We start from the raw sequence: 26,620 nt of genomic DNA, 5'->3' as shown, positions 1-26,620 counted from the left end.
AATGTTAATATAGCTAACCTAAATTATCAATAGTAATCTGAATGACTAACAGGAGAGAAAAAGGAAAAGGAAAAAGATGACCTCTTGAGGCTACTTTATTTCCTGTTACTGGCAGCAGATCTCTCATATCCGAAGCTTATTTTGTTCAGGAATCTAGATAACAAAAGAAATAGTCTCTTAAAGTGGGGGCTTAGGGCTTATGGACACGTTTGAGCATCTCTTCATTTTGGGTCTTTTTAATAGTCAAACAAAAATGTCACAGAGATGCCTGGGTGGCTCAGCAGTTGAGCGTCTGCCTTTGGCTCAGGTCATGATCCTGGGGTCCTCAATTCGGTCCCACATCAAGTTCCTGCAGGGAGCCTGCTTTTCCCTCTGCCTGTGTCTCTGCTTCTCTCTGTCTCTCATGAATAAATAAATCTTAAAAAAAAAAAAAGTCACAGCATTTTGCAAAGTATATTAAGAAAATATAATGAAGTAACTTAATCACCATTGTTTGCAGCTAACGTTCTGTTTTGTACATTTTTTATTCAGGTTCTAGATGTTTCTCTTTTCTTTCTGCTTTCCAGTTTGACCTAGTAACTTCTTACCTGAAAAATGGGAAATGATGACCTGCTTCTTTACCACTGTCTTTTATTAGACATATTATTAAGTTTGCAGGTGATTCAGAATCAGAAGAAGTAAAAAATATATGTATGCATATGTCTTAAGTGGGTAACAACATATGAGGAAAACTGAAGCATTATGGGCACAGCTCAGTATGAGGAAACACAAAATAGAATTGTTAAAGACCTTACTAAGATTAGCACAGGAAAACATTGCCGCCTCAGCTGTGAAATACAAGCTTTGTGAAATCTAGAAATTTCTTTTACCATTCTTATTATACTTCCACATTCTTAATATAGGAGTTGCTCTGCTACGTATTCTTTATTTCTCCCTTTTCACCAGCATGGCATACTCTGTACATTGTTTAACCATAGACTGAAATAATGAAACAAAATACTAGAATACTTATTTCAGCAATGTTTTAACCTTCACAAATGTCCCAGTTTCTTGAAATTACCCTTCGGAGCCAGTTTACAAGCCACACAAGTAAAGGCCTGTTTACTTCATAGTCTTCCCTCATTGATCAGAAATGATTTTATGAGATTCTTCTTTTTTTTTTTTTTTTAAGCAAACCCTCCAAAGGGCTGCTAATTATTTTTCTATGGTCAAATCTACTCTCAAGGGGAGAATTTCTTACCACCATTGAAAACATAGATGCTATGGGCAGTGAGGGCAATTACAGAAAAATCGGCAGATTGCTCTGAGCGGAGTGAGAGGGGCATCAAGGGAGGAAGTATAACTTCCCAGAGAAATTTTTGAAAAGGTTTCTTGTTAAGTAGGGTCCTCAAATATTTAAAAATCTATTGTTGCTCTTTTGTCATGAATCAAGAAAGTACATTCTGGGTTTGGGGATTTTTTTTTTTTTTTCTGATCTGTTTCTTTGGGGTATGGAATGTGCTGCATTCATTTCTAAATGTCCAACCCTTAACATACTGTATGGCACATAGCAGGAGCACAGTAAATGACGACAGAATAAATATCCATTTTTTGGGCAGACATATGTTCATCTTTACTTAAGAATCACCTTTATTTAGGTTTTTCTTGTTTTAGCAATGCAGTGCTTATTTGTTCTTTCATTCTTTCCACATTTTTTGAAAACTTGAGGATACCAATGTGAAAAAAGACAAAATCCTCAGTCCTTCTAGAGGATAAATTCTGAAGAAAGAAGATGATAAGCTGTATAAATAAAATGCATAATATGTTAGATGGTGAAGTAGGCTATGGGGAAAAAAAAATCTGCTTTAGGATGGGGGTGGAGCTAATGCCTGCTGGATAACAGAGGCACTAAGTACCAGAGCAACTAACATTTGGAGAGGAGTCTACCCATTTTTCATACCTACAGCTGAGGCATGTGTACTTGCCACTGTGAGGTGATGCCAATAGCTGCTCAGGCTAGGGACTGGCAATCGGGCCATGGCCCCAGAAGTGGGGTATCAATTTCAGAGTAGTGAAACCAGCCACATTTTGGCAGTTGTGTGCAGCTGGACCAGCAGAAAGCAAGACTGAAAAGGCCTCAGCAAAGAGTCGGTTCCCCTTCATAATGTTTACTATATTCTGAAGTTGGGGGCAGTGAGGAGCTGCACAAGATTAAAAGTTAGTAGAAAAGTCTTGTTGAGGAAATAACCTGCTGGGAAGTCACTTGAAACTCTGGAAGGCTATATCCTAGGAACCAGGAATTGGGGCAAATCAGAATAGAGTAAGTCTTACTAAGTCTGCAACTTACCCTAGAGTCAGTTTAGTCCATGAATGGATTAAGGTGATCATTTACTCTTCCTAAGAAAGGAAAGTGTGAGCCCTCATGTAGAAGACTGTGTCATCTGAGGCATCCTGTGTCTTGTTATTTTGTACTTTGCTTTTTAATATGTATATAATGTCCAGATTTCAAAACATTCCTAGGCATGTCAAAAGATAGGACATATGAACGCACAAACATACACATACAAAATAGCAATATGCAGATGATCCAGACATTAGAGTTATTAGACAAGCACATTGAGATTAAAATATTCAAGAAAATAAAATAAAGATGGAATGTTTTACCAAAGAATTAGAATCTCAAAAAGAATCAGATGGAAATTCTAGATTTGAAAGATACAAAATCTGAAATTAAGTGGATGGATAAAATGATGAATAAATGTCAACTTAAACAGTAAACAAAATTGATAAGCTGGGAGACAGCTGGAAAATATCCAATAAGAAGCACAGAGAGGAAAAAGAGGAAAGAAAAAAAAGAGTATAATAGACATGAGATACACAAAAGGGCTTAACAGCACTGTCCAATAGATGTGTCATCGCAGGACACATATATAACTTAAACAGTTGAAATTAACCTTAATTTATTTAACCCAATGTATTCAAGAATTATTTCAACATATAATTAGCATGTAAGTATCAATCAGCTACTTTGCTTTTATTCATCCACAGTCTTTGAAATTGATATGTATTTTGTACTTCACATCTTGTTTTGGACTCTCCATTTCACGTGCTCCACAGTCATATGTGGCTATGGCTACCATATTAGCTCAGATTTACATGCTCATAATTAGAATTCCAGAAGGAAGACAGGAAAGGAGTCAGAAGCAATATTTTTTTTAAAGTAGGTAGGAAAGGGGATAGAGAATGCTAAATATCGGCAGTGGGGAGGACATGAGGAGGTATATAGTTTTAAATAAAGACATGAGAGGAGGTGCCTGAGTGGGTCAATAGGTTAAGCCTTTGGCTTAGGTCATGATCTCAGAATCCTGGGATCAAGCCCCACATCAGGCTCCCTGCTCAGCAATGAGTCTGCTTCTCCCTCTTTCTCTCCCTCTGTGATCTCTCTCACTCTCATTCAAATAAATAAAATCTTAAAAAAAAAAAAAAGAAGACATTGGAGGGCCTTCTCACAGGGCAATATTTGAGGATAGACATGAGGAGAAGGGGAAATAAGTGAGCCCTGCAAATGGATAAGGGAAGAGGCCCAAGGCAAGGACCTAAGGCAGGATATGATGGCATTTTTAAAAAACATCAAGGAGCCTAGTGTATGATAGAGGGATTAACTGGAAGACAAGGAGATTAGATCAGAGAAGCACAGGAGGCCAGATCATATAAAGCCTCAATAGACTTCTTAAAATTTATCTAGAAGTAAAGAATATATATATTTCTATATTTTGTTTATGCACTTAATATTAAGGGACGGGGAACTCAAGATTTAAAAATTAACTGTTTTTTCTGCTGTTGTTAATTAAAAAAAAAAATGTGACCTGAAAGTGACTAGTAAAGTCCTATATAAGTCCTTCATAAGTACACCACTACACAGGCAGTGGGAAGAGTCGGAAAAGGTGTGGTTTGTTTTGAGATTGGTTTTCAGAAATCCTTTTCCCCTAGTTCGTTAGATTATGATCAAACTCTGTTAGCGTAAATTTTTTAAATAATACTTTTTCCACACTGTGACTATATCTAGCAAGAAAATACAGTTATTCATTTCCAAATTTTTTAATAAATTTATTTTTTATTGGTGTTCAATTTGCCAACATATAGAATAACACCCAGTGCTCATCCTGTAAAGTGCCCCCCTCAGTGCCCGTCACCCAGTCTCCCCCACCCACCTCCCCTTCCACCACCCCTAGTTCGTTGCCCAGAGTTAGGAGTCTTTCATGTTCTGTCTCCCTTTCTGATATTTCCCACTCATTTTTTCTCCTTTCCCCTTTATTCCCTTTCACTATTTTTTATATTCCCCAAATGAATGAGACCATATAATGTTTGTCCTTCTCTGATTGACTTATTTCACTCAGCATAATACCCTCCAGTTCCATCCACGTCGAAGCAAGTGGTGGGTATTTATCGTTTCTAATGGCTGAGGAATATTCCATTGTATACATAGACCACATCTTCTTTATCCATTCATCTTTCGATGGACACCGAGGCTCCTTCCACAGTGCGGCTATTGTGGACATTGCTGCTATAGACATCGGGGTGCAGGTGTCCCAGCGTTTCATTGCATCTGTATCTTTGGGGTAAATCCCCAGCAGTGCAATTGCTGGGTCGTAGGGCAGATCTATTTTTAACTCTTTGAGGAACTTCCACACAGTTTTCCAGAGTTGCTGCACCAGTTCACATTCCCGCCGACAGTGCAGTTCCAAATTTTTTATATGCACTTTTTTTTTTTAAGATTGAAAATAACCACATTGAATTAGGAGTTAAGCATGGATTTTTTTTAATTTAATTTTTTTAGTTATAAGTGGCTCAGTCTGTAGTATGTGTTAGACAGAAGGAGATGTAGTTAGAAAAGTAAGACACTTCCTTATCTGACAAATGAAGGTTGTAAAATTGAGGATGCCTAGGTGTTACTATTGTCTTCTTGCTCAGAAGTATGTAACAATGTAATTCCTATAGCAAATCTGGGAAAATAAAGGTGAATCTTCATTTTCTGAGGTTGGGTGAGATGATAAATTATTATAAAGGATCTTAGAAAAAGAAAAGTGGTGAGAAGGAAAGGTTGACAAGTGTGAGGACTGAGTTTCTTCGAGGATTGGTATTAGCTCTAGGTTTTTAACACTTCTACACATAATCTGGAGAAAGGGTAGGACTCAGTTAAATATCAGAGGTTTTATAGAACACAGAACTTTCTAGTAGAAAGTCAATAAATTGTTAAGAGTCCTCAGATGCGGGACGCCTGGGTGGCTCAATGGTTGAGCATCTGCCTTTGGCTCAGGGCATGATCCTGGAGTCCCAGGATCGAGTCCCACATCAGGCTCCCTGCGAGGAGCCTGCTTCTCCCTCTGTCTCTGCCTCTCTGTGTCTCTCATGAGTGAATAAATAAAATCTTAAAAAAAAAAAAAAAAGAGTCCTCAGATGGGCAGCTAAATATTGAAATGGGCAAATGCAATGCTATATAGCTGGTCATTGAAAATCCAATATATGTATGTCTGTGTATATGACTTTGAAGCAGTGGCTTTTTTCTTTTTCAAAGGGTACCCCAATTCTTTTGAAAATCCAGTGAAAATTATGAACCATTTCCCTAGGAAAAACTCTTAATCCCCACAATAAAAAGTCATGTTTTAAGGTGGTGGTCTTGAATTAACTAAAAAGTTACAAAGTGATTTTCCTCAGTCCATTCATTCAGTAAGTGAACAAATACTTATTGAGCTTCAGTTATAAACTTGATCCTATATTAAGTACTGAAATACATAAAGACCAAGACAAACTTGACAGCTGACTTCACATAGGTTACAATTTAGGGAAGGAGATAAATAAGAAAGCATTTATGTCATAATGTGATAACTGTTCCCACACTCTTGCCAGAATGCTTTCAAAGACTCTGGAGGGGCACCTAATTCAGACTGTATGATGGACAAAGGGGTTTCAGAGATAGCTGTGAGGGGCACTAATTAACATCCAATGGTTACTTTCAATCACATTTTTAAAAATTCACAGACACAGAATGTTATATCTGCATTTCAAAGATTTAGTGTCCATAGGTCTGACATACCTCAAGATGAGTAAATGCAATGAATAAAGAACGAAAATGAACAGAAGAATAAAAGCAGTTTTTAAATGTATGATTTCTTTTGGACCCTAAGACAGGCTGAGAGAGACCATGATAAAATAGACATATAAATGCATATATGTATACACATATATAAAATAAGTAAATTTATTATTTATTTATTTTCAACAGGGATGGAGAAAGAGCTGATATTGTGTTAACAAAGACTTGTTTACCAAATCCCCCAATACTAGAATAAAAGATATGTATCCTTGAAGCTTAATCTAACTTCCTTTAAAAAGTAAATATTTTGGGACTCCTTATCCTAAAGATTGTACCAGAAGGAATTTAAAATTAAAATTAAAATTAGTGGAAATGAAGATTTCTGATAAGTTTTAGAAAGACAGGAATATTAAAATAATGTATATCACGTTTGAGGTTGATTTCACAAGGATAACCAAACAATTTTTATTAGTATAACAAAGACTTCCTGTCTTAGCAGACAAGCCCTGTGGAATCTCACTGATATAACATAGTAAAGGTTGATTTCTCTCCCCGTGAGATCCAGTATGGGCTAGGCAGTTTACCTCTATCATGCAACTAAATCCTCATTCTCTTCTGTAGGGAAAGAAAAATAGAGGAGATGCTTTGGATCTTAATTGCCTGACCCCAAATGGGACACATGTCACTTCAACTACTAAGAAATCTGAGGTAGCCACATGGTCCAACGTAATTGCAGAGTAGTCTAGGAAGTGTTGGAAGGCCTATGGAATATTTGGTGACCACTGTGTCTATCACACCCTTCAATACTACGTTCTTTGGGGACACTTGTCAACAGAAATATTGTGGCCTGACAAAGGAATGAATACATATGTGCCTTTATTATGCACCCCTGCATGAACATATGCATCCTTCATTTCCAGAGTTCTCCAAAACAGGAAGTATCCACCGGAGAAATATTTGATTACTATAACAAAGCTTTGTAGCCAAGTGATTGCAGGATAAGAGGGAAGGGGCAATTCACTGTTACAGTGTAGAGAGATATGCTATTATGAGAATTGCTATTTCTTCCCCTTTGTCCTTCCTCAGGATAGAAATAATGGGTTAAGTAGGAAATGGTGGCACCACTAAACAAAACAGCGAAAGAGCTGAGTTTTCTCCCCTAGGAGAAAATAAGTCTGCATTTAGACATGAGGAATTTGAAGAGGAAGAGGGAAGAGATGGAGGCAACATTCTGTACACAGATAGAAATGAGGCCTGCAACCCAAAAAAAGTGTTTAGCATAGAGATGTAAAATTTGGAGCCAAAAGCCTAAAGTTGAAGCCATGGAGCCCCATGCACTTTATAGAGGAAATACCCACATTTAGGGTCGATAGTGTGAGAGGATGGAGGAGTAAGAGGATCACGGGGCAAAAAAAGTGAATGAGCAGTACTGCTTCAGGGCCAGCAAAGGATCTGCTAAGAAGTTTGGAAGGAGACAGAAAAAAAAAAGAATAGCTCTTTCCACCCAATTTAGAGATTATAAAATCCAAGTGCGCCCATCATTCTGATTCCGCTCCAACGGCCCATGCAAGGTCACGAACAGCCAGCCCTTCCCCGGTGAGCTCTGCCTCCAACCACCAAACTGCTCACAATCCATGAACCGTGAAGAAGTCCTGGAGAAAGTCCAGCTACAAATTAAGATGGAGTAAATGACAGCATTTTCTAATAACAATCTGGAATTCAGACCAGTCTCTGCCTAAAAGTGTTTCTAGAAGACTCGGATGCAGAGAAGTAGATTAAGAAGCTAGTATTCAAATGATTGTGGTGGAATTAACATCTCATGATCTCTGTGGACCTCTTAAGAAAGAAAGAGAACAAATTTAGTCATATCATCTCTCATGCAGATTATTGGAGCTGTCTCTTAACTGGCCTCCTCACTTCTATCCTGTCCTCTGGTCTGTTCTGAACCCAGCAGCCAGGGCGAGCTTATTGGAGTGCAGGTCGGATTAGGTAACTCTTTTCAGAACCCTCCGGTGGGATAAGAGATGGACAAGGCCAAACCACCTGTCCCCATCAGGTCTCCGGCCTCAGTTCAGCTGCTACTGCCCTGGCTTCCTCCTCTTCAGCCAACCAGCCACCTTGCAGTCCCCAGAACACATGGGTCTATACTTGCAGTTCCTGCCGCCTGGAACATTTTTCCTTTAAAATATATGCACGCTCACCCTAGGATCTCTGCTCCATTTTCACTTTATCAGAAAGGTTCATTCTGACCATCCTTTGTTAAATAGCAAGCCCAGTCCTCAGTGTGTCTGCCCTGCCTGTCCCTCTATTTATGCTGACCACCCTCGGACATGTGGTTGTATTTGTCTGTCTCTGGGAGCCCCCTCCTGCCTCACCCCCACAACACGGGCTCCAGGAGGACAGGCACCTTTTCGGTTTTGCTCTCTGCTCTTCCTAGAACAGAGCTTGGCTTGTGATAGTTCAGTAACTAATTGTTGAATAAAGGGATAAAGGGATAGATATAAGAGATGCTTTGAAGTCACCTACGTGTTTTTTTTTACTAGAAAAATATATATATATCTACCTATATTTCACTTTCTCTTTTTAAAGATTTTACTTTTAAGTAATCTCTACACCCAACGTGGGACTTTAGCTCACAACCCTGAGATCAAGAGTTACACACTACTGACTGAGCCAACCAGGAGCTTCTATGTTTCACTTTCTTCTTCTTCTTCTTCTTCTTCTTCTTCTTCTTCTTCTTCTTCTTCCTTCTTCCTTCTTCCTTCTTCCTTCTTCCTTCTTCCTTCTTCTTCTTCTTCTTCTTCTCCCTTCTTCTTCTTCTTCTTTTTCTTCTTATTCTTCTTCTTTCTCTTTATTTCTTTAACAGAGAGAGCATGCATACAAGTAGAGGAGTGGCCGGCAGGGGGAGAGGGCGAAGCAGGCTCTCCGAGGAGCAGGGAGCCTGATGTGGGGCTCGATTCCAGGACCCCCCCGAGATCATGACCTGAGCCAAAGGCAGACACTTAACCGACTGAGCCATCCAGGCACCCCTGTTTCATATTTAATAAGAATATTTTAACAACCCCCAAAAGAGAACATAATGTTAATTTAGATTTGTATACATTTAGCTTTAGGAATCATTATTTTGTTTCATTTCCCCTCAGCGAACACTTGGGAGCAGCTGTTAGAGACCACTGCACTCTGCCGTCCCCGTTCTCCTAGGCCTATTAATCCTTGCCATGTACTATTTGTGGTGTTCATAGGAAATAAATTGCCTCAAGCTGATTTAAGGAAATAAGAATATTGCTTACTTTCTGTTTTTAGGAAGGTAGGAATATGGCTTATTGTGCTATTCCTTTTGTCAAGATATACGACTACAACACTTTTTCAGGCAGGAATCTAATGACACTTGTTTTTTGCACATTTGCACCATAATGTTTGTATGACAGAGATGTTTAAAAAGATAAGAGGGATATTTGCTGGTGTTTTGTTATCTTTCATTTCATCAGGTATTATACTCATATTCAAGTTGCTTCAAGAACTGTTCTAAAGTTCAGACTTGCAGATGTAACAGGTTGTCCTAGAAGGTTTCTTGTCACTACTTTTATTTTATCCTCCTTTTATGGTTGTTTTGAGGCAGTAGTCCTGTGTTTCTTCATTAGAAAGACATTTTAAGTTATTTTAAGTTCTTGAGAAGACCATTTACCACAGGGAATCAGAGATAGCATACAGGAAAAGACTTTAAAACCCCACATTAAGCTCAGAGTGAAATTGTAATCAGACAACCAATTATTTAATTTTCTTAATGATGCTCTTTATAAATGTCAGTGCAATAACTTGTCATAGGGAGAAAAATAATAAGAGCATGAAATGTATTGATAAATATAAAAAGCAAGAAGACAGATCTTTGAAAAGATGCTGCCCCTATTTTAGTAACCATAAAAGAGCCATTCTTTGGCTTATGCACATTTGGGCATATGTATTTTATTAGACTTTCCTGAGTGTTTAATTTTTGTCAGTACATAACAGAGTTCTCCTTTCTTTGACTACTGTAATTTAAGATATTAGAGATTTTTTTTTTTAAAGGCCAGGAACACTGTTTACTTCTAAACCAAATTTTATGTAGAAGCAACCATTGTTTACAAGCACAATTAACATCTTAGAATGAAAGCATAATTATCCACTATTTCTAACCCCTTTCATGGAAATATAAAATCATTAGCACAATAAACAAGTAGCTGTTAATCAGTTCCATGATTTAAAGTTGTTTCTAAACATCATGAACACTTGTTGTTCTTTGCTTTTATCAATAGGTAGTCTTTATTCACAGCTTGTGTAGATGTGAAAACCCAGCTTTTGGTCCTCAGATTCAAGGCTGTTCCAATTATCAAACAGGAGTCACATTCACTAAAGGGAGAAATGATTCTTAGATCTGTCACATGTTTACAATCCTACATCTGTCACAGCCAGAGAAGCAGTACGGTCTCCTGGTAGCTATGATGACTAGTGGGCCTTCTCTCTCACACACACTCACTCATACGAAGAGGGAGGGAGAGATGAAATAATTAGAGATATTGCTATATAAGCCTCAATTCCTTCTTTGGAAAACCTTTCTGCCCTCTAACCTACCTTACGGACAGCGTGCTGAGTACTTTGAGGGGGTATTATTGTTTCATTTTGATGTGTCTAAATTTTTTCAACCGTCATTACGCTACACAGCTATCAATGTACCACATGCCAGTCAAGTTTTTAGTCAAGTTCAGTGATTCAGTGGTTTGGAATGAAATCATCCTAATCTCTTGGGAATGTGTAACTCCTTAAGTTATTTGTAATATAATTAAAAGTTCATTTTGCAACTAGAATGGAATTACAAGTTTACTTTGACTTTCTTTCAGGAAGTAAAAGCAAATACATCTCAATTAATACAATGAGAGTCTGTTTTTGGTTTCTTTATTAATGGTTTACACAAAATCAGGAGGCTCATCATTTACAAAATAGGGAAAATATAAAGCACTATAGAAAATTCAATTTAGTGCTACGGAGATTACTGCAACACAGCAGCTCTTTATCTGTACTAGTATATAAAAGCACTCCTAACAGTGCATCAATTTTCACAGCCATTTAGTAGATTAGAAAGCAATTGTAAACAGCGTAAAACCCACATTAACTCCTGTCAACATCCTGCCTTTTGCTCAGTTATGGATTTGTTTGAAATAACAGTGAGATCTAAAGTGATTCCATCGACATCACAGATTGTATTATAAATATGAATGAACCTGCTATAATGAGATGCATAGCACTATATGGCAGGAGTTTGTCCTCCCTGTCATGGTAACAGGTTTGTGACATAAGGGAATATGGCATTGTCTCTAAGAAATAACTCCACATGTTCCCAAATGGTAATCATATCAACTGACATGTTTTCAGATTGCCCTAAATTTTATATTCTAATATTGTACCATTAATAACCATCTGCTGTTTAATGTTCAAAAGTCAATCCAGATGATGTGAAATCCGTTGAGCGATTCCTAAAAAGTGATTATTAATTTAAATGATATTTTTGATTTTTAGTAGATTATCTTGATTGATCTCTGCCTAAAAGCATAAGATCAAATAACCCTCTCATCTGAAAAGAAACTCGTGAGTGGGATTGGGTACAGTTAAAATGGAAATTCTTTCACATGAGAAACAAGAACTGCATCCTTACCTTTCAGGCTTCTTCAGTAAGGATTTTGTAAGGCGTTTTCTTCTGTTTGGAAGATGAGGGTGTATATCTTTCTGATTTTTGTTTGTTTTTAAAGATAACCACACTGAGAGGTTTTGGTGGTGAAACAAAGAATGTTTTTAGGAGACATCTTTTCATACTATTAGAGTAGAAGAAAGGGTTACCAGTGCATATCTTTTTAATTGCTTGATTCAGCTCGAATTGTCATTCTTTTTTAGATAAGGGTCATTGTATTCTTCTGCTTAATGCCTTTCTTGTTGGAATACTCTTATTCTGGAAAAGTTTCATACTGACTTCTGAAGCACACTTTTTAGTCTTCAGCAAGTGTAAGTGCACATTTTAGTATCAAAATTGTGAATCCACTTGGGTTGTGACAGCTCACTTATTAGGTGATTTACCAGGTTGTCAACCACCCTTCTTGGTTAGGAAATTTGCAGGTATGGTTTTCTGGGGCTTGGAACTGGGGGCAAGTGGTCACGTGATGTTGTTTAGTGACTTACTTGTTAAGTACTGTGCTTTGTACTTTCTAGACATTGTATTATCTCATTTAATACAGTCTCCTTCTAACTGGTAAATATATGAAAGGGAAAATCATCTGGATGTATTACAATACTTGTTTTTTCCAAATACACAGTTAACTTGCAAAAGTAGATTCCAGGAGAGAGAACATAGGATTGGCATTGTTTCCTTGGCTTTTTGGTTCTGACCAAAGCTATGGCTCAAGGTCTGGTACTGGGAAGAGGAGGAAAATACCATGGTGCACATCTTTCATGGTGCTTGCCTTCAAGTAAATAACAGCTATGCCCATGAATATTTGCCTTCACCTTTTTTTCCTATAAAGAGTATTTATGGGACTGGCCACACGGAGTGTGTATGTGTTTGTGTGTGTGTGTATGGGAATCCTGTTTTGCATGATGAAACCTAACTAGTAACCTACAAAAATATATTCACTAGAAGCTGTGGCAGTGGTTCCAAGTTAGAAAGATGATTAGTATATTCATTTTTATCAACTGTAACACTTTATGATGCTTATGGAAATATTCTTAGTAAATTATTCAATCAAATAAATTTTACATGAGGGTTTTACTAACAAGTCTAAAAAATTATTTTCAACTAAATTCAGTCAGACAGATGGATTTTGTTCTCCAGGTGGTTGCGTATTTTTTGCTTGATAACCTATTTGGCAGCACTCTTTTGAACCTGTGAATATTTATATTTCAGGGCCCTCTCAATAATTAAGAAATCCACATTCAGTACCAGATGTTTCAAATGACTAAACAACTTTGTTTCATCCTAGAACTGCAACATTTTTTTTTTGCTCTGTTTTCGTTTTTAATAACATTTTCCCAAGAATCAGAAACAAAGCAAGTATTTCCTAAAGTCTTAGGTTCACTAAGAAGCTATGTTAAGGTTAATTCACTTTATTAAGCAGAAATATAGGCATTCCAAGAGCATTATTTATTTTAACAATTAAGTATTTTAGAAGCTTTAAAATCAGCTATTTTATAATGTTTTCAGTTACTTTTCCCTTAGGTTCTTAAAGTACCCAACGAGGAAACAAATTTAACTTTAAAAACTGAAAATATGCTTTCCGACAATGTATTCTCTTTTTGACAGAACTTTACATGTTTCTTGTAAGAATCAGGGAATAAATGGGGCACCAGGGTGGCTCAGTGGTTGAGCATCTGCCTTTGGCTCAGGTCATGATCCCGGGGTCCTGGGATTGAGTCCTACATTGGCATCCCCAAAGGGAGCCTACTTCTCCTTCTGCGTATGTCTCTCTCTTTCTCTCTCTGTCTCTCATGAATAAATAAACAAAATCTTAAAAAAAAAAAATTAGGCAATGAAGAAGGGCGTAGCTGCCTTTCTAGCAAGCTAGACTAAAATCAAAGTTTATCAATGTCATATACTTAGCATAAACTCTGACCTGAGAGGAGATTCTTGATTTCTATAGCCAGGAAGTCTTAAAAGTATTCTATGGAGGTCAGGGTTCATAAACAATTCTCTGATTTTTTTTTTTCAAGCCGCCTATCTTATTTTACCTTGATTAGATCATGCCAAAAATTCTTTTCTTAATATTAGTGAGATTGGTTATTGGTTATTGGTATTAATTTCAAAGCCAAAAATACTTAATAGGATTTCATATCTGACCATAGGCAAATCAAAGGTGGAATATTTAGGGGAGTTGGTTCATAAATAGCACCACAAGAATAATTCAAGATCAAAAAAATAAAGTCCCTTATTTGAAAAGTCAGGTTTCAGGATATTACTAAGGATTTTTCTTTATGATAACTTTGGAATATTATATACCAAATCATTTCATCATTTATTTCAGAAACTATTTCCTTGAAAATTCACTTTGGGCCTTTTAGAATGAGGATTATAAAGATCATTTGAAATTCAGATTAGAAGATATAATTTCCAATATAAATTATGATTCCAATTTGATTTTACAGATGAGAAATTCAAATTTGTTATATAATTTTGTAACAATTTTCTTTGTCTTTTTATAAAAACACCATATTGTTTTCACCATTTTGAAAATGTCACTACTTCATGAATTTTGCTACTTCATGAAAATTTGCTGCTTTTTTCTAAGTTGAGGAAGTGCACTATTGCACTGCAATTTGTTCTCATGTTGAGTTATACTAGTATACCGTATATCACGATACTATATAAAGACTGTCAAAAAGAGCATTTGCTTCATTTTGTTTTTACAAGTAGGAGAGAAGAACTTACACTGATAATTCTCTTCTTTGTTTGGACTAATGGCCTATCCTTTTAATTTTTTGAAAGATTTTTATTTTCTTTTATTAGAGTGTGTGTTAGCAGGGGAAGGGGAAGAGGGAGGGGGCAACAGAATCTCAAGCAGACTCTGCACTGAGTTCAGAGCCCGTCATGGGGCTCATCTCACGACCCTGAGATCATGACCTGCTCAAAATCAAGAGCTAACTGAGCCACCCAGGGTGCCCCATCCTTTGAAAACTGAGTTCTATGACAAAGACCATGAGAGAGATGCATATCTGGCCAGGTCACACTCCCACCTAACATCTTTATAGTGGCTTCCCATGGTTCTTAGAATAAAATTTCAGGCCTCTCCAGTCTCTGCCAAGTCTCTCCTACCTTTGGTCAATACATTCCATCCAACCAAAGAGCTTTCCATACATGGGCTTCATGCTGTTCCTTCCGCCTGGAATGCTGTTCTCTTGATAAACCTGTCTCACTAACTCTCGTATTTTTTTGGTCTCAAGTATTATTTTCTTATAGGAGTGTTCCTCTCACTGCCTTGCCTCGAAAACTTAAATCAGGTCCCCCGTTACACTTCATAATTGCATCCTTTACTTTTCCTTCATTGCACTTACAAGTTATAATTACATATTTGTTTGATTATTTGTTTAATGCCTGCCTCTCCCAATAGAGTGTAAGCTGTATGATTAAAGAAAGAGTTGGAGTCAGAGGAAAGACTTTATTATAATCAGTATTTCACACTTTGACAGGTAAATTAGACCAAAATAACTCCCAGGGAGCAACCCATAGCCTGATAACCATGAAATCAGGGAGAGGCTGTATGGTATAATACAGGAGGTACACAGACTGATTTTCAGAGGCCTCAAAGAATAGAAAGGTGGTGATGGGGGGGGGGTCAGTTTTATGTAGACAAAGTTTACCCTTATCAGTCATTTGGGCTTGTCTTTTGACCTCTCTGGGCCTCAATTTCCTTGTCAGTAAAAGGAAACCTAAAGTTCTATGATTGTAATATTGTCAACCACAGATAGAACAGGATGAGGCTTGGGCTCCAGTATTCTTCTAGAAGGTAGGCTATAGTTGTGAATTGTACCAAGGATTCCAGATACAAGGAAGAACTTAGAGCTTCTGGGGATTCTGGGGTGATGTTGAAAGGCCAGAGGAAAGGGTACAACTAGGGATTAATTATGACCTCTTCCTCTTTGGCTCCAAATTCACACCCTTTCTTAGCCCCCTAGTCTTTGAACCTCAGTCTTTTCTCCCACCAAATTTCGTAGATAAATTATCAGGATTCAGGAAAAGAGCTAAGGATTCAACTATGAAAGCTAATATTTTCTTTTACAAAAAATAGAAGAACCAACCAGTAATTTCTCAAAGCTATAAGGAATCTGTACCAAGTAAGACTGGGGGGGGGGGGGAGTTTTATTTTTAGTTATCAAAAGTATAGAACAAAGAATACCATCAAGTACAGCTGTGGTATTCTACATACTAAATTCTATTCTTGGCTTTTTAAAACCCTTTTTAACTCGTCTTAGGCTGAATGAGGTATTTTAGTCCTAACATGTACATTGCATAAGCTTTATGCCAAAGGGTCAGGATTATTTTTAACTAATGTTTACAAAGGATCAATGGACTGTATCCTTTTGTTTGTGTTACACATGAAAGGAATACAGTTTACTTTGTCCTAAACACCCTCAGTCAGCCATCTGCAAGTGGATTATGTACTTGAATATTAAAAAGTTACTTGTAAATTTAAAATGTTCCTGAACTGAAACATTCTTTCCTCTTTGTTTCCATCACTTACTTCATTAATTCTACATGTGTTAATAACTAAAATTGATCTATATACAGACTGACATGTCAGATGAACTTTTATTCTGAATTTTTCTGAAGCATGTATTTACAGTGGGTCAGTTTCTTAAAGTCAGAAAGATTATACCTTTGCTAATATAAAACATATTAGGTTAACAGAAGTAAGTGTGAGGAAATGGTTAAAATATGCCAGAGTTTAAGTTCTGATCCTGTACTGTATTTTCTAAAAAACTAAATATCATTAGGCAAGCTTTATGATCTTTGACTTGATATAGTTCAACAAAAGATTGGTGAAGGTTGATGATAGAACATGAGGAGACAAAAACAAAACTGAATGAAATGAAATGACATGAAAAGCAGAAATTCCAATCTTCCGTACAAGGCATGGGTCTATATAATTTTCTCAATCTAGTCATCCTCTTTCCTTTAGAAAATCTGAGATTAGCTAATTTAAGATGACCCCATATGGATCAATTTTGTTCATATACAAAAATTGATCCTTTATCAGTCCTTTCTCCAACAATTAATGTTTTTTATAATTAAAACACATCTGACAGTTCATAGCCCAGCTTCCTTCCCCAATACTCCTGTCATTTTCCCCCCATATCTACTAGACCTTTTCACAGCTGAGTACAGATCTTCCTCATCTTAACAGTGGAATTACATCCTTAAATTACATTAGCCTACAGTTAGGCTACGTCATTGCATACGAAGGCTATTTTATAATAATCTATTGAATATCTCATGTAATTTATTAAATACTGTCTGGAAAGAGAAAAACAATGACTGTATGGGTACAGAATGGTTGTGAGTCTATTGGTTGCTGACCCTTTTAATGGCATGGATGACTGGGAGCCACCACTCCCCGCCGCTGTTGCCCAGCATCATGACAGAGTTTCCTACTGCATATTGCTGTCCCAGGAAAGAGAATAATTCAAAATAGGAAGTGTGATTACTTTTGAATGGGTATCACTTTTGCACGATCATAAAGTTGAAAATTCTAAGTCCAACCATCGTAAATTGGAGACTGTCTGTATTTTGTATCAGCTCCAACTTCTACCTGAGATGTTCTTCTACCCTTCTTTAGTTGATAGGCTTAGACTTACATATCAAGACTCAATACGAATATTATTTCTACAGTCAGTTCTTTGAAGGCTTAGTTTCTCTGTCCTGTATTCTTGCAGCATTTTTTTCTTTCATGGCTGTTTTAGCAGTTATTTATAATTTATTTGTTTTAATAATATGCATTTTCTCTTCTACATCTGAGGGCCTTAGGGTCTAAGACCTCCTTCATCTTTGCATCCCCAGCACAATGGCTGGTAGGTAGGTAGGAGGCAGTCCAGTATTGTTGCTTCAATGCATGAATTAAGTAACCAATTACATGAAATGTCTGACAGACAATCTTCTACTTTGAAACCAGTTGTATTCCCAAAGTTAATTTTTAAATCAGTTGTTTTGGAACTCACAAAGCAATTTCCCACAGAAACAATGTTATAAATGTTATAAATGGTGGTTAGGTTCCCAGGCTAGCCCTCAAGAGTCTATTTAACCCATAATGTAGCTGAAACACAATGCAGTTGTAATGAAAAATAGCAGAAAACAGCACTGTTACAAATGTGCAGTGTTTTCATTACATTAAGTAAATACAATTCCTCTTCTGTGTAAAAACTGCAATCCAGGGCAAATTATACCAATGGGCCAGCATAACATGACCTAGCGACAAGAACGTGATTGCTGAATATAAGCCAAGCGCTTTCACTAACTTGCCTTGTAGATCATTTAACTTTACTGTGCTTGAGTTTCTACATCCCCCTCTCCCAACTTGCTATTTCTTGCCTGCTCCCCCTGAAGAAAAAGCAAGATAACGTGTTTAAGTACATACACACTGAAACATTTAGAGTACTCTGCAAATGCAGTTTGTATCAAAGCATATTTCACAAATGAAATAAAACTGAATTATGAACAGTGGATGAGGTGAAAAAGTAACACCTGGAGTTTAAACTTCCACTGGCCTGACCCCCGAAGCCTGGGAACTGGATAACCACCACGTTATCTTTCTTCCACCCTGACCAGTGTTGAGACACGTGAGTTAATCTCTCTGGACCTTAGTTTCCTCTTGGACAAATGACATTTAGATTAGATGACTGTCCAGTTCTTTTAATCTGATTGCCTGTATTTAACATTTTTTGGACAGAGTGGTAACTTTGGTGACGTCAAAAATATCCTTAAAGGGTCATAAATGTGATCTGAATTTCTTCATTTTCTCTTCTGTTTGCTTCAAGAGCCACTTAGGTACAGGATCTCTTTACTGCTTGACACACTTTCTTTCTTCCTTAGTCTGCTGATATGTCCGCCTGAAAACCAAGTGTGTTCCCCCAACATCTGCCTTCAAAATCTGCCTGTAAACCAAGTGTGTTCCCCAACATCTGCCTTCAAAATCTGCATAGAAACTAACTTCTGTCATGTAGCGTCTCCATCCAAACTTGCAGAATAGCAGTCTTCTTATTCCACTCAGAACCCTGGTTTCTCCTTTGAAGAGTCAAGTTCTCTTTCATGATTTGCCTGAGAGAGTTGATTCCTGTGCGGTAGATAGATGTTCCAGTTAACTGTCTAATCAAACTTTGTTCTCTATTAGGAGCCATCTGTTTGCCGATGACTACTGCTTTTTATTTTTGTGCAATCCATTTTAGTCTGTTTTTACCATACCACCTGCACTTCCCACTTTCCTAGCCCTTCTTCCTTTTGTGTGGGTGGCAGAGGGGACAGAGTGTGGCCAGCAGGGGTCTGCTCTCCTCCAAACAAAATGCTTCATGTACAGCCCTTCCTCTCTGACCGAATACCTCCTTCCTCAGCTGTCAAGCCCTCCTATATTTAAGCTCCCCCAGAAATCTTATGAGCCTTTGAGGAGACTTTTCTGGAACAAGGGAAGAAGTTGGTAAATTCTTAGAATATTTAATTTTTTGTAACAAGAAATTCACATTAGTCCTCAGGCATTACTTTCCTTATGTGCCTGAGTACTGACTAGTAAATAATAAATATTGTAACATAATAAATATTGTTCTGTGTGAAATGTCCAATGCAGTTTGGTACTAAAAATAGTATTAGGTGACCCATGTAATGTGTTCTCTTCATTGCCTTCATCTCTTCACCAGCAAAAGTGTCACTTGCTCTAAATCCTACCATCTAGGAGATAGGACATCTATAGCATTTTTAGTAGATTTCCCTTTAGGTAGGGTTTCCTGCACATTATTCTGATGTATCTTAAGTCCTATTGATATTGAAAAGCTTAAGTCCTATTGATATTGAAAAGCTCCACTGAGACTTTGCCGTTGTGAAGCTTGCCTTCACTTAAACTATCCTGGCTTAGACCTCATTCCTCTAACATCCTCTTGCATTTATTGTGTGCACATCTCATCTGGCATTTCCATAACACTAAAGATGAGCCAACATGAACTCTTTTGTTCATGGTACTTTTCAAGTCAGCAAGAATGCCTTAAACTTCTTGGTAGTATCTAACTTTTGTAGCTAACACATATACGTGCTCAATAAACATTTATTGATTCGTTATTCAATTACTTATTGAGTTATTTGTTAAGTTGAAATTTTCAGCTGATCCGTTTTTGACCTTTTCAGTTATTAGGTTTTTTTTTTGCCAGAGTTCTGTTTCCCCAGTGGCATTTTTACCATCAATAGGTTATGTCTATGAATAGAAGTCTAGAGACATTTTTAATGTGTTTGGGAAAATAAATTGAATAAAGAAGTTCAGATTTTAAAATTGCAGATGACTATTGTGTTAGTGATTAACTGTAGCAAACATATTTTGAAACAGTTTATCTAGCTGAGAAAAAGACAACAATAGAGCCATCCCTTGTGACCATTTTCAATGGCTTCCTTCAAAAATAGTCATTTTAAAGTTTTTGTTTCCTTCTTCCTTTAATCTCTCATGTTATGAATAATATTTAGTTGAACTCCCAAAGCAACTAGGGGAAGAAAATCTTTGGTGTTGATTTTGGATAAAATATGAGACATTTGCTTTTGTGAATTTTAATCTCAGAAGACTTTAACACAGTCTTTTGTTCTCTGGGCTCTTATGTCATTCAAAGATTTAAATTTAAACACCAATGTGTTTTTGACCACAAAAAGCCCACTGAAACACCGAAGTATGAAATTTTTAGTTGTTAATATCTATAGAATTTCAGTATTCTCTTAATTACCAGTTCAGCAATTCTCAGATGTGTAATAATGCATTTGGTTGTCCTGCCCATCCTCTGTAGGTAGTTCACAGAATAAGCACCCAAATGTTATACCACTTTGTAGTTTATTATTTCTCCAATTTTTTTACCCATATTAGCTTGGCAACCAAGTTAATTGATTAAAAATTATATTCTAATTAAATACTCAGTGAATCCTTTAGATATATCATTTCAAAGCACTAAAATATGTCAGATTTTGCCCTGATTTCATGTTGAGTTAAATAAAACTCTACTGCCTGAATTTTTGGCCTTATAACATTCTTCTTATGAATTTCCAGATCTTACTCATCACAAAGCACATTAATAGATCCAAAACTTCATGTGCTCTTTAAAAAAAAAATGTATTCGTCAAGGGTGAATGCTTGTTTTAGATCAAAAGTTTGATCAGCTCTATAATACCTTTTATAATTGTTTTTTTTTAAGTCCAGACTTAGTTATTTCTCTCTGGTTTAAACATCTTGGCTGATTTTTAGAGTTGGATGAATTTCACTGTAAATTGCTGGTCGATGTGACTCGAGTACCCAGGAGCTGTCAGGATGGCTCAGTGATTTAGCGTTGGTGTCCTGCAGCTTTGACTGTAATCAGCAGATGCTGTGGTATTACCATAAATGTTTTCCTAACTGCTTCTGTCAAAAAGAGAAAATTCTTCCTGCACCGAGTCTGCTGCTTCTGATTAAATTCAGTTTGCCTTCTTTTGCATAATTAATGTCCCATGATGATCTCTAACCTTTTGTTTTTAATATTGCCTCTTGGTCTAGACTCACTCTTTATGGGGAAGCTCAACTAAGAACAGACAAAGAGAAATGGATGGTGCGTTTACATGAACCCCCAGCACCTCCATGGCTCTGAAGTTGTTACTATTTTATACACCATCGCTTGTCAAAGATCATGAAAGGTTCTGGTCTTTGCGATGTTTTTCATTGTTGTGCCACTGCTCTGTTCTACTTCTGAAGGCTGTTTCTGCAACGCTTTGGTGCACATGGTTTTGCCTGAGGATGTGGGATGATAGGATCTGCTTCAGAATGTGCTTACCCCGGGTGTGTAAACTGTGATAAACCTCAGGCACAAACCAGGCACAGGGCTCCTATTCTTCTGGTAAACTTTCTGTACCTGTAGCCCAAAGCAAATCAGACACTACACTGGCCACAACAAAGTAAATGTATAAAGAAAACATAAATATGTTAAAAATAAATGCCCTATTTGTCAGTGAAAACATTTTTTACATTTTCCCAATGGGAAGAGATCTTTGAATTTGTTCAATAGCAGTCCCTTTTTCCTGAAAAGCCCAAAGTGCTTCATCATTTTCCTATTTATCCTTTTAGAACCTATGAGTACTCCTGCCCAGTAACCACCTGTGAGTTGATTTTTTTTTTCTTTTTCAAGTGGAACACTGATGTGAATAGATATCCTTTGTGATTTGATTCTTATAGTTTAACACTAAAAAAAAAAAAAAAAAAAAAAAAGTACACATGATGTTTCCTAAGGTACTAAATCAGGCCAGCAGTAACTGGCAAATTTATAGCTTAGAACTGCCCTGGAATCATATTTTCTGAAGTTAGGATTCCATCTTTTCCCTTTGTTTCAGAAGAAAGGACAAATTGCTGAGCCTTCACATTTTCTACAGCTTGCCTAGCTTACCTCCTTTTTTCTGTAGGAAATTCTACTAGCAAGTATTTATCACATTATTTATAGTATTATTTTATTTTCTTCCCAGAATTGAAGAATTTTAGAGTGGAAAAAGATTTTAGAAAAGTAGTAATTTCATGATTGATGAAGCTAAGCTGAAATGAGGAAAAACCACAAATCATGGCATATTTGGTTTGCTGGGTTTAACCTTTAACTACTAATATGTGAACTTCAAATGTAAATTTTAGTTTATCAGATTAAAACCAAATAAAAAGGAAACAAGAATTCTGAATTAAGTATATCACTTCCTCTGGGGTGTCCCAGATCTGGGATGTCCCCAGTCAGATGGGGGCTGGCTCTGTGAGTGGTAAATGAATTCACCCAAGGCAGAACAAAGAAGAGAAAGAGAGAGAAGTTTGTTGATACACTGCAAGGGAGCAGCAGTCAGGACAGCAAAGGAAAGACTGTCAGCCTGGAGGTGGTGGTGAGAGGCTATAGTTACAGGGCTGAGGGAGGAGCCACAGTAGCTTATGGAATTATCCCTTTTTTGGTAACTGTGCCTGGTTGTAAGGAGCCCATTGGTCATTTAGGACCTATGGCTATTTCAGGGTTGAGCCTGTTTGCATTTCAGCTCGGGCCACTGTGGGTCCTTTTGCCTTGCTCTGGCTTCCATTGTTCAAGCCTATTGACTAAAAGCACCTTATATACTCCCCAAACAGAGCCCACATAAAAGCAAGAGTTATGGTCAACATTAACTTTATTTTTTCTTACTCAGACTCTGTTACTGCAAACTCTTTAAGCTTATAGTTGCTTAGATCTCCTGCAGGTCCAGTATTTATACATATATTATGTATGGGTGTGTGTGTGTGTGTGTGTGTGTGTGTTTCCCCCACACACCCACCAGCCACCCACTTTTCCCCATAACCACTATACCACTTTTCCATCTCTGTTCATCATCTCTTCATATTAGCCAACTACTTCTACAGTAGAGAGTACTCCCTTCAGCAAAAGAGCTCTAATCGGTGACCCAGAGGATGATGGCAGTGTGCCAGGTAAGACAGAAAGACTGTTAAGTCTTCATTCTGTATCCCCTTTTCTTTAGCTCTGTCACTAAAATAATCCACTTAACTTCTGGTCTCAATTTCCTTGTCAATAAATGGAGATAAACAAAAACCACCTCACAGGAGGATTAAATGTGTGCTAATGTGTCCACATACCTGCTTCTTTGAGACCTGTGTATCTGATAGTCAAAAGCAGGAAGACACTTGGAAAAGGCAAGGCTACAAGAACAAGAGGGCTTATATTTAATTAAACAAGAGATTTCAATGGTTCTTTTAGTCTGTTTCCTTATTTTCAATTTATTCATGAATATAATGTGTTACAACCCACACAACAAAAAAAGTCACAGATGTGTCTCCTTCAATGATATATATTTTTTTAAGATTTTATTTATTTATTCATGAGAGACACAGAGAGAGAGAGACAGAGAGAGAGACAGAGGCAGAGGGAGAAGCAGGCTCCATGCAGGGAGTCTGACGCAGGACTTGATCCCGGATCTCTAGGATCACACCCTGGACCGAAGGCAGGCGCTAATCCACTGAGCCACCCAGGCTGCCCTCCTTCAATGATATTTGAAGGTGACCGCAGAAGTCACTTGAAAAGCACCAACATTTTAGGAAAATGGGAAATGTTTTTCTGACTCATAGAAGAATGCCCTTTCTCCTCCTTCCTCCCTACCCCCCCCCGCCAAAAAAAAGCATTTCATAATTTCTTTCTTAATAACTCTAGATGCCCTGAAATCCTCAAACTTGGTTTTAAATGTATTGTTGTCACCATGCTTTAAGGGAAAGCTGTCAGATTATTTTAAATGACAAAGAGCTTTAATGCATAAGTATTACAGCTGCCATTCTCTTCGAATATATTCAGAATCTGGATATCCACCCACTTTATCCCCAGCAAATTAACACATAAATACACATCACCGGATTTATCACTTTTACTGTGAATTTAATGATACTACATGTAAGCATAAGCCAGTTTGCTGATGAGACAGATTACATTGAAAGTATTAGAAATGATTTTTTTCTTTTATTAACTTTTCTTTTTTTCTCTCTCTCAGCATTAAAAGACATGTCTTTATTAGTTATTCCAAAAGCATCCATGGCTCTGTTTCACCCAGAATTATAGGACCTTAAGAGTGTCTGTTACTAATACTAATCCATCTGCTGTAACCATCAGAAAAGAGGCCCAAACACAGCCACTTTCAAGATTTGTGATTAGAGGACACCTTACAGAGCCTTAGAGTTTTATAATGGTCTGTATTTATCAAAGAGTTCTTGCATACATTGTTTTTGTCATAGAAATCCTTTGTAGAGTTAGTTTATTTAATCTCCAGTAAACAAAGAAACATGCTAAAGTCTACAGAGATTACACGAATTATTCCAGGGTATAAAAAAATGAATGACAGAGCTAAGAAGACACTCTTACTATTTTCTTTTAAATATAAATTAAGCCCATAATAGAGCACCTTCTCATCTACAGATGTAGAGATTGCAACAAACCAGATGAACCAGGGAAAACTGTTTTTGTTTCTCTTTCATGTAAATCCAAATAACAAATCAATGAGCATACACCCTGATAAATGAAAAGGTTGTTCCATGGCAGTAAGCTCAGTGAAAATCACATCTGTAGAGACAGCAGGGAAGGGAGTAAAGCTACACTTGCCTCCCTCCAAAGGGCCTTTAATGTGCTTGAGGAGATCATCCTAGCCCTCTCCAGGAGACCCAGAAGAGAGTCACAGCAGGAAAACCAGAAACATTGTCATGGTGTCACACAGAAGTAGCTGACCTCCCAGCCTTGACTTTTTCCCTGTATAATTGGGATATTAACAACAAATTCATAGAGTATTTGGGAATTAACTGGGGAAATGTTATTAAAGCTGTGTGTCCTTTCAGCACACAGAGAGGCACAATAACTGATAGGATTGTCACCACCATTCAGATAAAGACCTTTATGTTATGTAAGAAAGGTATCTTGTGTAAAATGGAGGCCAATGGAAAAATGCAGTGAATGAAAGCAAAGTACAGGGTGCTATGGGAGTGGGTGCAGGTCAGAGGTCACCCAGAAGTGACTTCCTGCACTGAAGCACTTTGACCTTGTTTCAGACTGACTGGAACATCACTCTCTTGAGAGACTCAGGTAGAATGATGAATTCAGATCATCCTTCTGTATTAAATACGGCATTAGCAACAAGGAAAATAATAGGTCAACTACACTGAAAGAAAGATGCCAAGGGAGCCTTTACCATCAACCGCATCTGGAGCAGAAGTGTCTCAAACTCGGGATTTACAATTGCAAGTTCGTTTCCTTTGTCATATGTTCTGTAAACCCTGTCCAGTTTACCTTTCATAAAGTAGGCCCGATTTGATCAACTCCATACCTGTACTTCTACATAGCCTCCTTTTTCCTCTTCCTGTCTCTTGTCTTTCCATCCCCCGAATTGCCTATTTCACTAGCTCGCCTTAGATGTCCTCTAATTAGGCACTGTTCTCCTCACATTGCTTGCGTTCCCTTCATGCATAGTCCACCGTTACAAATGACACCCCCACCAAACCCTAAGCATCTTCTTTTGAAATCTAGCATACCCATAGGACTTACTACACATTTGTGTTTTGTATTTACAAGGCATGGATCCTAATTTTGCTAAAAGCCATAACAGATACCAGGTTCCAGATGCATCTCTAAAAAGGTGTGACTACTCACGACACTTTGAGCGATCCTTGCCATCTCTCCTTGTTACATAGGAAAGATAATAAGTAAATACCCCATTTGCTGCCCACATATCTGCCCATTCTTTGCTACAATCCTGGCACACAGCATGGCCCCCTGTACATACTCAGCATTTAGTACTAAATGAAGCAAAGTATGTTGTTCATCCTGCAGTATGCCAAAGAATTATGAGACAAGGCCTCTGCCTCTTGAATATAGAACCTTTTATTTTATTTAAATTCAATTAATTAACGTATAATGTAGGATCTTAAGGTGAAATGCCCCCACGCGTTTTCTGCTTTTAACACCACAAGGGAGGAGAACACAGACCCTCCTCCTAGTAGTTTGAGACCTTATCACTTGACTCTCCTGTGAGGCCAGGACACAAAAAACTATTAACACCAAGCAGACCAGGATACACAATACATGAGAGAGGTACAGTGAATGTTCATTGGAAAGTGATATCACCACCTTTTCAGGGAATGTGGAGGTAGCCTGGTGAGATCTGAGGGATCATAGGTTATTATAGACAATGGTTAGGACAGAGGAATAGAAGGGCTAGTGTTACATAGAAAGCTCACTGCCTAAATGCAGCTAAAAGAAGTTAAAATGCATGTCTTAGTTTAAGGAATTGCACCA

At 37.4% G+C, this 26,620-nt stretch overlaps 1 protein-coding gene across 1 annotated transcript in view; it reads left to right on the top strand.

The window, feature by feature from the left end:
• Positions 1 to 26,620, top strand: part of DIAPH3 (diaphanous related formin 3) — a 490,845-nt gene that overhangs the window by 429,185 nt on the left and 35,040 nt on the right. The gene's annotated exons all lie outside the window — the stretch shown is intronic.

This window comes from Vulpes vulpes, chromosome 6 (assembly GCF_048418805.1).
Source record: "Vulpes vulpes isolate BD-2025 chromosome 6, VulVul3, whole genome shotgun sequence".
Classification (NCBI taxonomy): Eukaryota; Metazoa; Chordata; class Mammalia; order Carnivora; family Canidae; genus Vulpes; species Vulpes vulpes.
The sequence above is the reverse complement of the archived record's forward strand: the minus strand, read 5'-3'. Positions and strand labels throughout refer to the sequence as shown.